The sequence below is a fragment of the Rhodnius prolixus genome, unplaced genomic scaffold (genome assembly GCF_049639745.1).
Source record: "Rhodnius prolixus isolate KJV_2025 unplaced genomic scaffold, Rpr scaffold_13, whole genome shotgun sequence".
NCBI classification, from domain to species: Eukaryota; Metazoa; Arthropoda; class Insecta; order Hemiptera; family Reduviidae; genus Rhodnius; species Rhodnius prolixus.
Genome location: NW_027411583.1, coordinates 3,493,731 through 3,510,252, shown reverse-complemented (window position 1 = coordinate 3,510,252; position 16,522 = coordinate 3,493,731). Strand labels below are relative to the sequence as shown.

Below are 16,522 nucleotides of genomic sequence, written 5' to 3'. Positions count from 1 at the left end.
ACAAATTTACTTCGATTCACTTGAGTTTGATTCAGTGACTTTTATCTAAATCACCACTATTCTATTACGTTCTATTACGGAAGAGAAAACAATTCGAGAGAAATATCACACGATTTTCTCTTGCTATAATAATTGTCAAGGTTTTTCCATTACTCTTCGATACTCCAAATCTTAAAACTTCTTAATTTTTAAAAACAATATACAGATTTTAAGTTTGTACATTGCTTTAATAAGAAAAGATATCCCTATACATTGTTGTTATTCCGATAATCGGTAGATAATTTTTGGGGAGCGAAATCTGATCTCTACCTCCTCGAGGTGCTCCCTGGGCAACTACTCCCGGGAGTAGGCTAACAGAGAAAGTACACACTTCAATGCTTAAATGTAGCTTCAATTAAACATTTTTTCAAATTTAATTAAACCTTAAAAATACAAAAATGTTCCATTAACGATAAGCGAAATGCCTACAAACCATAAATTACGACAGCTTTAAAAGGGTTGCCGAACATAAAAGTGTTTTCTTATTCTGTATCGCGAAAGTTTGAGATATATATGAAAAATTGCAAAAAAAAATATACCTCAACTGCTCCAGTTCGAACTTGAAATAATACCAATAAGATCTCGTCAAGTTTTTTCTTCCTCTCCAGCAAGCATGCTTAATTTTCTTCAACTTTTTTCTGTATTGATATCTTCTTTCCACTTAAATTTGCCTTTTTCCTTTTATGATCGAAACTTAAATTTACTAGCGAAAAATTTATTGCCAGCTAAATATACAATTTCTGTACTAATATAAGGATCAGCGTTCTTTTAAAATCAATAATGGTTTATTTACAAAACAAGTAAAAGTGATAAACAGAAAAATATGTGAAGTACATAGCGATACTTCATGGCAAAATAAACATTCTGGCCTGACAGAATTAAAGAAGGCTTTTCGTTAATTTAAGTGTAGTTTATTTAGTGACGTTTCACGGAAATAACATTATAGTTTACCTAACAAATTAAACTATTCATGTTCCAAGGATTTTTTTAATTTAACATTCTCATTCAGGTGAAAGAAAATTTAGTTTCAAGAATTAGTTTTAATGAGGTTGGGATGACGTTATGGATGGGCAAAGTGGTTATCGATAATGGAGTGGAATTTTAATAGTCCTACAAATGTTTTGGATGTAATAGTAGATGGCTTAGCGGATAATGGAGAAAAGAATTTGTTCTAGACAATTTGATGTTTGTTGAAATTGGTCGTTTGGTTATTACGAAATCTTATGATTGTTGTTTTTTCCGATTTTTTTTTTATACGAAATTCTTGATTGGATTTATTGCAGTTTTTGTAATCTCGCATTTGCTTTGAGAGAATTGACATTCCAAAAAATGATTCACATGGAATAACAAACAATTCTTTCCTTTGGTGTCAGACCCAGTCGATTATTAATCTCGACTGAATTATAATCACTGCTGCTTATCATTGAATATTTTGAGAAGATTTGTGAACTCTGTTCTTATCTTTACTTGACCCTATATGTTTATCATTAGCATTTATATATTTTACTATTTGTCTCCTGGCAGAGACTTTGTTAGTTATTTGGGCATTTATTCCTCCTGAATCTCATCACTATTGACACCCTCTAATTCTAACATCATTATGTTTTTTTATTACCAAATATCACGTTTTGGAATTTCATAAGGTTAAGGCTATGATTTTAGATTGGCAATTTTATGCCAAGCGTATTTTATACTCATTAGATCAGTTAGTTTTGTGTGTAGGGTTTCAAGAAAAACGGGAAATAATGAAAAACATTACTTTTATACGGATTTACGGGTTTCCCGTTTCTACCAATCTATTTTTATGCCTGTTGTAAATTGTCCTCATTAAACTTGCTAGTTTTGTATGTGAAAATGGAAAACTGAATAATTTTCATTACTTTTACTGGTATTTCTATGTTTATGTTTCTCTAATGTTTTTTGTTTTGCCAATTGTAAATTATAAAATTTAGATCGGCTATTTTTGGATTTGGAGATTCTGAAAGCGGGAATAATGCATAATCTTTATTACTTTTGCATGAATTTCCTTGCGGTTTCTAATATTGTAAATTTATGCCAAACGCATATTATACTCATTAGTTCGACCAATTTTGGATGTTGAGTTTCATAAAGAAAGAAAAATTGCATAATCTTCATTACTTTTTCATGAATTTCGTTATTTTGATTGAATATTGGACACATTTGAAATATAATTAATGAAAAACGCTATATTGAATAATCTAAAAGATAGGTTGAGACGCTTTGTTCTAGAAAGGATTGTGAAGTCTTCCTGTGGCAATGGTAAGACAAAATTAATAGTAAAACATAAATTTTCGGTATCAGGCTGAGTAAAGTTTTTAGTAAGTAGTAAGTGAATCTCATCACTATTGTCAGCCGATAAAAGTTTGACAGTAGTGCATTTAAGTACGAAGTCACCTCTGAGCCAATCTATTACCACCTTCAATATATTTTCATATTAGCATAAAGTAATGGCAGAAGATTGAAGACTTACTGTTGATTAATGGTTACAATGGATTAGCATGGCTGAGGGACAACGTTAGGTTTGTTGACAACCTTTTACTCCACATCTTCAGCTTCTTATAAAAATCGTTAGTTTTTATTGATTTACTTATGGAAATTTTAGTTACGTCACTTGTAAATAGTGAAATATCAATACATCTTATGGAGATTTATTAAGAAATTTCCTCGTTTGTTATACCAATATTATTGTCCCATAATTATTAAAATACAATCATAAGATTGGTTGATTCTGTTATATGTACATAGCTTGTGAAAAGAGTGGAATTTATAAATAAATTTATATTATTTTGGTATTTGCTCTATTTAAATCAAAGAATAAATCAGGAATTGAAGTCCTTCTATTTAAATTAAAGAAATTGTAGAAATTCTATACATTCCGTTCTTACTTTTAAAGTAACTTTTAGGAATGGAAAAAAATAGTCATTAAGGTCATGCCTATGCCATCTAGAGGCAATAGCTTGAACTAGTAACGTGTAATTACATAGAAACTAGTTTCAGTAATTACCGCTAGGTAGGATTAACATGTACTTTGACACAATTAATTTAAATCTCCAAATCCAAAAATAGCAAGTTTAATGAGGACAATTTACAACAGGCATAAAAATAGATTGGTAGAAACGGGAAATCCGTATAAAAGTAATGTTTTACATAATTTCCCGTTTGTCTTCAAACCCTACACACAAAACTAACATTAAAATAAACATTAAATAACCTTCTAACTAAACAACTGTCTGGCAAGGCAGTGGAGTAAAAAGGGTATTCCGATTTGTCCAAATTTTCACTTTATTATGTAGCAACAGTAATTATTTGCCTTATTTAATAAATGTTCTTCACCCACGTTGATAAACATTTTATATCGTCAGTATTTTAAAAAGAAGTTTTCCTCTAAAAAAATTTCCATGTTTAAAATTCACCGTTTACCTCATAATTTGATGGTTTTTTATTTATGATTATTAGTTTTCTAGTTGATGCTGCTGTAACTAAGTCAGTGAGAACTTTACATACCTTAGAAAATTGTATTGTCTATTTACATTAAGCAATAACTTCCTAGGAAATTAAAAAACTTGTTTTTGCATAATTACTGCCTTAAGGACTTCTTACAGGTGAGCTACATTTTTTGTGTATACTTTTATTTTTAATTACGGATTGATGTGATTAGTAGTGTTTATAAAATTGACATATTTCCAAGACAGTTTATAGTAGGTGCATTTTAAGTGTACGCATGTAATTTTAAAAGTTGATTTTAGTCTTCATTATTTTGTTTTATAAAAATGTTTCAACGGTCATAAGTAGGTAGATTTAGTTCGTAACATGTTAATAATTTTATTACTGTGAAAGTAAATAGCTAATTAAGATTATGTATTTGGGAATTATAAACTTCCATGTAAATATTAACATTTCCCTCATTTAAAAGGGAGAGTAATCTCCATGAAATTTAAATTAATAATGTAAATTTTAATAACGTCCTAGAATTATGGACCTTGGTTATTGCAAGGTTCGCACCAATAGTTTTAAATTCTAACTTATTGAAAATTAATTTTTTTTCTAAATATTTGTAAATTACAATGAAAACAATGGTATAAATAAGAGTTTATATAATTTTATTTTTGTTCTCAGCGTTCTTTCGACATTCTAATGGTAATTTTGATCTGGTTCTATTCAGACAAATGGCTGAGTTGATGACATTCATGATATTTTATCCAGTGTAACACATTTTAACTCCTATAGTAACAGTAAGTACATGTTTTCAGCTTACAGCATGTTGTTTCTCAGTTAAGATATTAGTTTCTTAGTTAGATGTTAGTTATGTTATGTCGTATTATCTAAAGATAAATAATAAAGTATACAGTAATAGATTGGATACCTAGAAAGTGCAATGATTTTATTGCTTTTTGCAATAATTAAATCAAGTATTTCAAATAGGAAGATGGGGCGTTTTGTCTTTTGATAATTCATTATTTCACCCATTTCATTATTTTGAAGGATCCTTTTATACTTACAGCTAGTACGGCCGTATTTATGAGGTTATTCGCATCCATTCTATTTTGATGATAAACTAAACTAGATTCTCTAATTGTGAAACTGTTCTTCAAGTATTCTTATCTATTATTTACTACGTTCAGAATAGTACTACATAAACTAAAACTTTTTTCATATAAATTTTTATCTTTGTAGCTGAAATAAAGCTTTTAATTTTTGTGAAAGAAGGTTTTAATCTTAGTAGTGTGTCATTTCCAGCGGAATCTATTGGATTTAAGTATATCTAATTGTTGATTATAATTTATCATAATTTGTATGGAAAGGAATTGTTTTTAGAAGGCTGTATTGCTAGAAGCTCAACATAGTTGAGCAACACGTTTTGGTATCTGTAGGTTAAGACTATTAGTCAATAGTTTAGGTGGATTATTATTTTCTCCATTCTAATTTTTAACAAGACCTAAGGGTCACCATTTTTGTGTTGAAATGAAGGCCTACACGTCAACTCTTCAGCTCTTTCCGTGTGTTTTTCATCTCTAGATTATTTATTTATTTCTGATTTCTCATTTTGTTTTTCTTGTATAAATAAGTAATTATCTGTAAGGTGAGATCTCTGATTTAGATTTATGAAAATCAAGGATGAACGGTTTGCTGTTGACTTTCGTACCTTCTCCTTCACGCTGACACCTTTATTCACATTGAAGTTTCGTTATTTCGTAACTTTCCTTACAAGAACCCACCTGTTTCCTTTAATATACGTACAAACTTTATAGAAATGGTATTTTTATTTCATTGATAATTGAAGTAATGTTAAAATACTGTACGCTATATGTACAATTATTGGTCTAATTTAGTGGTAAAGCCTGAACTTCATTCATAATTTCGATATCAAAATTTCATTAGAAAAGGTTTCAATGAAATTCTTTTGTTCTTTAGCGGGAACCTTCGCCCAAGAACTGCCCTTTGTCGACTTGCTTGTTGCAGAGATGGCCTTTCATCACATCCAGCATGTAATTTGATATAATTCAAATCTATTTCTACATTCTGTTAAATAAATCAATGACGAAATCTCCATGCCTACCATGTTATCTTATGGAGCTGTTCTTCGTATAATCGTATCCATTGTTTGTTTCATCTAAAGCATTTTAACATCAATTAAACCTTTACTGTAATAAATTAAATATTTTCCTTTGAATCTGAATAAAATTGGTAATTACAGTCTTAACTAAGATTTGGTATGTAAAATGCTATATAAGTGTGAATGAATTTCTATCATTTACTAAGGTTTTAATACATGAAAACTTTCAGCCCTTGGCCGACTCGCAGCCCAGTAAAGCTGAGACATAATCTAAAATGATTACTTTTGAGGGAATTTCTTTGAATGCTGCAGCACTTCCGTAAATAAGAGGTGATACACATCCATCTCTATACCTGCAATATCCAAATAAGGAAATCTACCTACCACTCTGTGGTGTTGTCTTGCAGGTAATCTTATCCATTATTTATTAAAACTTGAGCTTTTTAACGTGATTAAACTGTTTTGTCCTGTTGAATCGAAATGAGTAAAGATTCAGTGTTGAAGAAAGTTTTATTTGACTGAAAAATTGAAAGGTTCGAGAACGAAAAATGACGAGTTTTTATTTAAAAAATGTTTATTTCACTTAAAAGCTTACAGTAAACTACTCTTTTGAAAATGGATTAAGTTCATATAATTACTAACACAATGTTTTACTTTCTTGCGTTTTCTTCCTAAAAGATTGATCTAGTTTTATTTAAACCTATAGAAATTAACATTGATTTTCAAGGAAGTTGAGTTGGATTTGAAGGACGATTCAGTAGACCAACAGTCTGTCTCATTGTATATTATTTGCCAGAGTTGAAACAGGCGAAACTGGAGTGCTTCCTGCAAAAGAGGTTCATCGAATCAAGCCAAAATAAAAAAGACGTTGGAAAACAACTGTCCAACTGCAACGCTTCCAATTCTTTGATTATTTGTAAAAAAATATATTTAAGTTTGAAAATGTAATTTAAATTTAAATTTTATAATGTAGATAATTTTAAGAATGATTACCTACAAGATGTAATTGAATTTAAAATGTTTTTGTAATACATAACAAGAAAAAATGTATATTTGGTAGCAAAATAAAGAATTATCTAAAAAAATTTAAAAACCTCATTATGTCTTTTCTCTTTTTGCCCTAGACTTCTTATTTTTATTATATTTGCAAAAAAACCAAGTTAATAAAGACCAAAAATAATAAGAGGCAAATAAGTAATGTACAGGTACGTATAAAACTGAAAATTCTGTTTACATTAAACAAAAAAAATAAAATAAAGTAATAGTAGTACGAAAAATGGCGTCAGAGAGCGTTAAAAAACCGAAAAAGGAAAAAAAGTTGAAAAAATTGTGTCAGAGAGACATAAAAACAAAACAGAGAAAATTAGTTCACATATTTGCCACCAGGTAGCAGCACTTACTGGACTTGTTTACATTGTAAACAAAATTTAGTTCACATGTTTGCCACCAGGTAGTACTAACACTGTTTATACTCTACTACTGTCAAACAAGATGTCTCCTCAGTACGACGGCAGAGTCGTACTCGTGAGGAGGGGGCTATGTCGCTCGTCACTCCAAAAATATCTAATCTAGTCCAAACACCTCTCTCCACATAAACAATTCTTGACAATATGTCATGGGTAATGGTTAGGGAGATGCGTCCACCTCGACGGTCGGAAGGCGAATATTCGCCCCACCCGGCCCGGCCCGCGCGGCGAACTTTCTTATATACCCTCTGGATGGCGTCTTATCACCATGACAACGGGCTCCCCCCCCTACTTTTAGTTCCACCAGCTGACACTAGATCGCTCGTGCTGTCTGTTTTACCTCTCGTAGCCTTTACTCTCAAGACTTTGGCAGCCATTGTTGTAACTTTCCTATCTTCTTACACTCTCTAGACTTTGGCAGCCATTGTGTCACCTTGCTATCTTCTTACACACTCTCTAGACTTCGGCGGCCATTTTTATAACCTTGCTATCTTCTTACACACTCTCTAGACTTCAGCGGCCATTGTTGTAACCTTGCCATCTTCTTACACACTCTTAAGACTTTGGCGGCCATTGTTGTAACCTTGCTTAATGCTTCTTACACACTCACATGACTTTAGCAGCCATTGTTGTCAACTTGTAACTTGCTAAACACTCTCTAGACTTCGGTAGCCATTGTTGTAACCTTGCTTAATGCTTCTTACATTCTCTCAAGACTCTTGCACCCATTTCAAGTTCTTTTTATATTTTTTATATAAATATAAAGATTAGGAAAAGGAAAAATAAATACAATATTGTTATAATTAATTCGTTTATTAAATATTAATAATTATTTATACATTTTCTTACAATAAATTTTTATAAAATCTTTACATCCTTTATCTAATATTTTGTTAACGACTCACAAGACTTATATAGGACCTCCATAAACTCACATTTAACCATGTTGGTGACTCTCAAGACTTATACAGGACCTCCATAAACTCACATTTAACCATGATGGTGACTCACAAGACTTATATAGGACCATCTTACAAGCACTTTTAACCAACTTGATGACTCATGAGACTTATATAAGACCACCTCACAAGCACTTTTAACCAACTTGATGACTCACGAGACTTATATAAGACCACCTCACAAGCACTTTTAACTAAGTAGGTGTCTCAAAAGACTTAATAGGACCACCTAGCGCCCACTTCTAACCATGTTGGTGACTCTCTGGACTAATACAGGACCACCTTGGAGTCACCAGCATGGTTATGTGTGTAAGGTGGTCTTATATAAGTCTAGAGAGTCACCAACATATTTAAATGTAAGTGTAATGTGGTCCAACTAAGTCTAGATAGTCACCAACAAGTTAAATGTGAGTTTTGGGTAGTCCTATATAAGTCACCAACGTGGTTAAATGTGAGTGGTCAAATACAAGTCTTGAGAGTCACTAACATGATTAAATGGACCGTTTATTTTGAAAGTGGTGTAAGTCCATTTTCTCTTATTTCGAGAAAATTAAAGGTTAACATATCTGTTAATTATAAAATTTAGACAAATTATATGAAGTCTGGCAATGTTTCTGTTACTGTTTTATCAACATGTAATTTACAAGACCACTATAACAATAAATAAATAAATAAATAAATAAATATGTAATTTGGTTATATAAATTTGTTTTAGGCGTATTTTACTAAACTGATGTATACTTACGGGCTGCAAATGGACTTACACTACTTTCAAAATTGGATAATTGTAAAAATCGTTTAGTTTCAATTTTGAAACATCAAATAATATATATTTTCAAATAATAATATACTAATAAGGGAAGGGATTAGCTATGAGGTTAGCATACTGGACTCCCACGCGGAGGTCCCGGGTTCGAATCCAGCAGCTGACCCTTAGATTTTCTCTTCCTAGGGAGCTTCTTACAGCTCACTGTCCGGTAATGGACAGTGTTGTCTGTAACGAGAGAACACTGTCCGGAGGCCGGCAGTGCACTGGAAAAAGCTGCGGGCGCAAATGACCTCAGCTGTTGATGCGCCAAAAAAAAAAATAATAATATACTAATTTATAATAATATTTTATGTTAATAAATAATAAAATACTTCATATTAATCCACTTTTGTTTACAAATAATAGTGACACGACATAAAATAGAAGTAATATTTTTAATTTTAGACGCTAATTACATTGTTAAAATTACAAGATATTGATAGTATTTAATATAAAACAAATGTAAAATAACAGGCTACTGATCGGCAACCATCTGCTAAGCCGCCTACCTATGTCAATTGGACTTACACCACTTTCATAATCGATGATTATTCAATTTCAGTCACCGACCAATTTTAAATTCTACAAAACATGAGAATTTTTTAAGAAATTAAACACGGACTAGTTATACATAAAAAATTAACATAAAATTAAGCATGAATTACGTGATATCTCATTTTTTTCAAAAATGGACTTACACCACTTTCAAAATAAACGGTCCAAATGTGAATGTAAAGTGGTTATATATAAGTTCTGTGAGTTACCAACATTAAAACTGTCCGGTAGGACAGTTGTATAAGGGTTGACCATCAAAAACTGCACGAAAAAGCGTAACGTTGAAAAACACCTAACTTTGACAATTTTTTTCTCTTTTTCTATAAAAGATAAAATTCCCAAATTTTCTTTAAATCTTACTCCAAACCCTCCTTTATAACTGTAATTTTTTTGCAACCACCCAGATCTAATAGGTTTCGAGAAAAAAGTTGCCGAAAATGAGCAAAAACGGCTTTTTCAAAAAATGTTCTTGTTCTTGTTCTTGTTGTTGTTCTTGTTGTTGTTGTTACCTTTTTTTGTAAACAACGTAGCGCCTAAACGCGCGAACCGATTTTCATGAATGAGGTGTCATTCGATTCGGAATTTTATGTAGATGTGCCTTTTGGGGGTCTCGATGCTGTACATCGAATGGGAGAGGAGTTAGCCCCCTTTATGTATGGCCCCCTCCAAAATTATTATTACTAATTACTCTGTAAATCTTGGCCCGATTTTGATAAAATTTGGTAGGGTGATAGGGTTAGGGCTCCCCTACGTAACATTAAAGCGACGATCAGCTCTTACACTTTTTAAGGGGAAGTATAGCAATCGTTGCAAATTATCGACACGTGAACCGATTTTCATGAATGAAGTGTCATTCGAATCGAAATTTTGTACAGATTTGCACATTAAAAGTCTCGACGCCGTGCCTCATAAGGAGGGGAGTTTGCCCCACCCAAATAAGACCCTTTCTAAAACTATTATTACCAATATTTCTATAACGCTTAGTCCGATTTTGATAAAATTCAGCCCGAATAAGTGGTTAAAGCTCCTCTACGTGGCTGTCAAGTGCCATCTTGCTCTTACACCTACTAAGAGGAAGTACTGCAATCGTTTAAATTATCAATGAGTGAACCGATTTAAATCAATGAATTGTCGTTCGATTAAAAAATCTTTCCTCTTTGCCTTTTAGGGAGAAGTACTGCAATCGTAGTTTATTTTTCTTACTCCTCTTAAAAGGAAGTACTGAAATCGCAGTTTAATTTTGCTATTTACGTACAAATACCTTCCTATGTTATTCAAAACGCTTTTTCAAAAAAATTGTTATTGAGGATGGTTTGGGGGAACGCAACTATAATCATTCTATAAAAAGATCTCTCCAGTGGTAGTTACGGTTCCGACTTAACATCTTATCAGATTATAATGATAGAATTGCTTATTCCAAATTTTAAAAAAATCTGTAAAGAAGATATGTAACTTTGTAAAATAGACAAAAAGGAAAATCTATCCAAAAGGTACAAAAATCTCCTTAACAAAAACTTACAGTTTAAAATGTTAAGTATAAGGGTTGATTAAACGCCAAAAGGTACACAAATCAGCGAGTACCCAACATTTCATTAATACTTCATTAATATTTAAGTAATTCTACTGCATTAATTTTCATTAATAAGTTATTTTTTAGAATTTATTAGATGTCACAGACCCTTATGCTGGCCACTTCATTTATAATATTTTTTAGTTATAATTATGATAAATCACATATATACGTACATGCATGTTAAAGTAGAAAAAGACAAAGTTAGAGTAGGCTACTGTCTTGAATTCGTCATACCGAATTATTCGTGAGCACAAATAATACACAGATAATAACAAGTAGATTATTTAACAACAATTATTCATTTCTCAATTGTAATTTAATTTAGTCCCCCTAATTTTACTTATAGTAAAATCCTGGAATAATTAGCTGTCCTAAAATATGCATATCTTATTTACTTTATATTACATATATACAACATTGTGGTATGAATACCTAGATTGAGAATGTATTTGAAGAAAACTATATTATTTGCGATAAAGCCAGATAATTATTACCTATTATTATAAACGTTTGACTACTACATAAAATAACAATTACTTTAATCGAAGAATGAACTTAAACCGACGATTTTTATTTAAAAATAAATAAATAAATAAAATAAAATCATTGATGTAAGTTTTTTATAAAAAAAAGTTTTGAATTTTTTAGCCTCATTTTTTTTTCTTTTTAACCTGTAATTAATAGTTTGATTATTATAAATAACTAGATATTACAGTCAATCTACAGTGCTACTTGAACATATATTTTGTAGACGAAAATGGCCAGCATAAGGGTCTGTGACATCTAATAAATTCTAAAAAATAACTTATTAATGAAAATTAATGCAGTAGAATTACTTAAATATTAATGAAGTATTAATGAAATGTTGGGTACTCGCTGATTTGTGTACCTTTTGGCGTTTAATCAACCCTTATACTTAACATTTTAAACTGTAAGTTTTTGTTAAGGAGTAGTTAAATGAGTTTAAGAAGGTCCTATTTAAGTCTAGTGACCCTCCAACATGATAAAATGTGAGTGCAAAATGGACCTATATAAGTGTTGTGAGTCACCAACATGATTAATGTGGTTGTAAGATAGACCTTTAAAAGTCTAGTGAGTCGCAACATGATTAAATATTAGTGTAAGAAGGTCCTATATAAGTCTTGTAAGTCGCCGTCATAGTTTAATATAGTGTAGGGAGGTCCTATTAATTCTTGTGAGTCGTCAACATGGTTAAATGTGAGTGTATAGTGGTCCAATACAAGTCGTAAGAGTCACTAACATGATTAAATGTGAGTGTAAAATGGTCATGTATAAGTCCCGTGAGTCGTCAACATGATGTGAGATAGTCCTATAAATCTTGTGAGTTGTTAACAAAGTTAAATGTTAGTGTAAGATAGTCCTGTATAAGTCTAGTGATTACTTAGTGCGTTCATTATGTATAATGTAACAATAAACTTACAGATCTCAGTTATGATCAGAAATCCGATTTTCTATAAGCAGATTCCAGGAAAGTATCTACGTCGTTGTCGGAGGTTGAGAACCCATCCATTTCAGGAAGATATCTTAGGTGCTGACGTAGTGTTTGCTGTAAAATAAAAAATAGCTCAATTTGTAGTTTGCACTTATTTATAAGGCTGCACAGTTTGTTAATAATGCTTACATTATTAACAGATAAGAGTTTTTTTTTTCCTCTTGTTATTGTTTTCTCAACTACACTTAAACTAACAAAAGGCCTTCTTTAATTGTGTCAGGTCAGAATGTTTATTTTGTCATAAAGTATCGCTATGTATATATTTTTCTGTTTATCACTTTTACTTGTTTTTGTAAATAAACCATTATTAATTTTGAAAGAACGCTGATTCTTATATTAGTACAGAAATTGTATATTTAGCTGGAGATGAATTTTTCGCTAGTTAATTTAAGTTTTGATCATAAAAGGAAAAAGGCAATTTTAAGTGAAAAGAAGATATCAATACAGAAAAAAGTTGAAAAAAATTTAACACGCTTGCTATAGAAATAACTTGACGAAATATTATTAGTTTTATTTCAAGTTCGAACTGTAGCAGTTGAGGTATATTTTTTTTAGCAATTTTTCATATATATCTCGAAACTTTCGCGAAACTGCACGAGATAACACTTTCATATTCTACAACCCTTTTAAAACAATTCTAATTTATCATTTCGCTTATCGTAAATGAATCTAATACTATTTATAAAGTTTAATTAAATTTGGAAAAAATTTAAATTGAAGCTACAGTTGAGCTTAAAAAAATGTACTGTCTCTGTTAGCCTACTCCCGGGAGTAGTTGCCCAGGGAGCACCTCGAGGAGGTAGAGATCAGTTTTCGCTCCCCAAAGAACGCCTTTCTACCCACATCCGCATTCTAGTTGGTCATTTAAGCAGGCATAGGGATACGTAGAACTCCATACAATGGAGTTTGAAAACTGGATTGGGATAAAATTGGAGGAAAAGGGAATAGGGTAAGAATATCGTTTAGTGATTGAGGGATATACAGGGAGATCTGTCTGCATAGACCAATGACTAGAATGAGTTAAACCTAGATTTCTAGGTTATGTATAGGATGGGGCAATTAGGGAAATAGGGGAATTATTAGAAAGGCGTTCGGAAAAAAAGGGTTTTTGGACTGGTGGGTAATTGGGCTTACAAAAAGATACAGACTTGAAGAAAACAAAGTCTGCAAAACCAACAAAGTAAACAAAATTCAAGAAAGAACAAGAAGACGATTAACAACTGAAACCCCAGCCTGAAATTAAACAAATCAACCCAGAAACAAAAGATTTTAAAACAATGAAACGTGTAATGTATAAAATCGGAGCCAGTGATTTTTGTCACGAAGTGTTGTGCAGGATGTGTATCCAAGATAAATCTAACACAATAATTAATTAGTCGGTACATTTGATTCACATTTAGTCTTAAAAAACCGAGTAAAAACATTGTTAGTGGCCACTAAAATGTTTTAAATAATTATAATTCCAAGTATTCATTTAGGTGAGTAGTGAACATGCAATTAGTGAAATGATTTAATTTTTTCATGCAATATTATCATGCTATTAGTTACACCATATTAATTGAAAATGAAAATGTAAAATAAGTGGAATTATAATTAAAATTGAAGCGAAAGATTATACTAGAAAATTTGTAAAAGTAAGTGTTTCAATTATTAATAATAGAACTGCTAAAGATTTTCGACTGACTACAAATCTATTAATGTAGAAACAATAAGACTGCTTTGAGAATGTTATCAATAAAACCTAGAAAAGATCTCCTACTCTTAGAGGAATTCGAAATGAAACCATCCCGACAAGTTTCTCAGTAACCAGCGCACGCTTTTAACCAGTTCAACCGTTTTCTTCTTCCAATCAATGTCACTCTTTTACCTAAATACAACCTTCTTTTTAAGATTAAAACAAAGATTAATTAATAAAAATATATTGCCAGGAAATATACTCTATCTGTTCCAAAAGAAAAAAAGCCACTTAAATGCACCAATAATGATAAGGGTAGGAAAAAAATACAAGTGAAATTTAAACATATACCAATACTTCAAGAGCACTACAACAGTCTGCAAAACAAAATTGAAGTGTTCACTTAAATTGGTTCAAGTTGTGTATTTATTAGATGGCGTGCACTGAAATTACTATTAAAGTCAGTTTGTAACTAAATAAACTATTTGTTCCAAACAATATCCTTAAAATACTACTTATCAACTACTTTGAGATCCACTACTGAGGTTCCAAAAATATGGTTTTCTTCTGAGCTGAAGGACGGACACTTCGCTAAGATCAAACTAAGCTACCTTCTAAACTAATTACATCAACCATCCATTGAAATTCCTAAGATATGGTTTCTTCTTATATAGCTGGGGCTTGCTTACCCAACTAACAACTAAGCTTAACCTAACTTATAAACTAGATAACTTGTTCATCCATTGAAATTGCTAAGATATAGTTTCTTCTGATATGGCAGGGGCTCACTTGCCCAACTTACAACTAAGCTTAACCTAACTTACAAAATAGATAATTTAGTCATCCATTGAACTTCCTAAGATATGGTTTCTTCTTATATGGCAGGGGCTCACTTCCACAACTTACAACTAAGCTTAACCTAACTTACAAACTGGATAATTTAGTCATCCATTGAAATTCCTAAGATATGGTTTCTTCTTATATGGCTGGGGCTTGCTTACCCAACTAACAACTAAGTTTAACCTAACTTATAAACTAGATAACTTATTCATCCATTGAAATTCCTAAGATATAGTTTCTACTGATATGGCAGGGGCTCACTTGCCTAACTTACAACTAAGCTTAATCTAACTTACAAACTAGATAATTTAGTCATCCATTGAAATTCCTAAGATATAGTTTCTTCTGATATGGCAGGGGCTCACATGCCCAACTTACAACTAAGCTTAATCTAACTTCCAAACTAGATAATTTAGTCATCCATTGAAATTCCTAAGATATAGTTTCTTCTGATATGGCAGAGGCATACTGCCCAAATTACAATTAAGCCTAACCTAACTTACAAACTATATAATCTAGTCATCTATTGAAATTCCTAAGATACAGTTTCCACTGATATGGCAGGGGCTCACATGCCCAACTTACAACTAAGCTTAACCTAACTTACAAACTAGATAATTTAGTCATCCATTGAAATTCCTAAGATATAGTTTCTTCTGATATGGCAGGGGCATACTGCCCAAATTACAACTAAGCTTAACCTAACTAACAAACTAGATAATTTAGTCATCCATTGAAATTCCTAAGATATGGTTTCTTCTTATATGGCAGGGACCCACTTGCCCAACTTACAACTAAGCTTAACCTAACTTACAAACTAGATAATTTAGTCATCCATTGAAATTCCTAAGATATGGTTTCTTCTGATATGGCAGGGGCTCACTTGCCCAACTTACAACTAAGCTTAACCTAACTTACAAACTGGATAATTTAGTCATCCATTGAAATTCCTAAGATATGGTTTCTTCTTATATGGCTGGGGCTTGCTTACCCAACTAACAACTAAGTTTAACCTAACTTATAAACTAGATAACTTATTCATCCATTGAAATTCCTAAGATATAGTTTCTACTGATATGGCAGGGGCTCACTAGCCTTACTTACAACTACGCTTAACCTAACTTACAAACTAGATACTTTAGACATCCATTGAAATTCCTAAGATATAGTTTCTTCTGATATGGCAGGGGCTCACTTGCCCAACTTACAACTAAGCTTAACCTAACTTACAAACTGGATAATTTAGTCATCCATTGAAATTCCTAAGATATCGTTTCTTCTTATATGGCTGGGGCTTGCTTACCCAACTAACAACTAAGTTTAACCTAACTTATAAACTAGATAACTTATTCATCCATTGAAATTCCTAAGATATAGTTTCTACTGATATGGCAGGGGCTCACTTGCCTAACTTACAACTAAGCTTAATCTAACTTACAAACTAGATAATTTAGTCATCCATTGAAATTCCTAAGATATAGTTTCTTCTGATATGGCAGGGGCTCACATGCCCAACTTA

The 16,522-nt window shown here is 31.6% G+C and overlaps 1 long non-coding RNA gene across 4 annotated transcripts; it reads left to right on the top strand.

The window, feature by feature from the left end:
• The first annotated feature begins 3,227 nt into the window (after nucleotides 1–3,227).
• On the top strand, nucleotides 3,228–6,712 carry LOC141447958 (uncharacterized). 4 transcript variants are annotated; one of them, XR_012454709.1, is made up of 5 exons: nucleotides 3,228–3,662; nucleotides 4,177–4,292; nucleotides 5,473–5,771; nucleotides 5,845–6,021; nucleotides 6,342–6,712. It is a non-coding gene; the product is annotated as an uncharacterized lncRNA (long non-coding RNA). The 4 variants fall into 4 exon arrangements; XR_012454710.1 differs by having other exon boundaries at nucleotides 3,251–3,662; nucleotides 5,473–5,546; XR_012454711.1 differs by lacking the exon at nucleotides 5,473–5,771 and having other exon boundaries at nucleotides 3,261–3,417; nucleotides 3,517–3,662.
• Nucleotides 6,713–16,522: the final 9,810 nt, after the last annotated feature.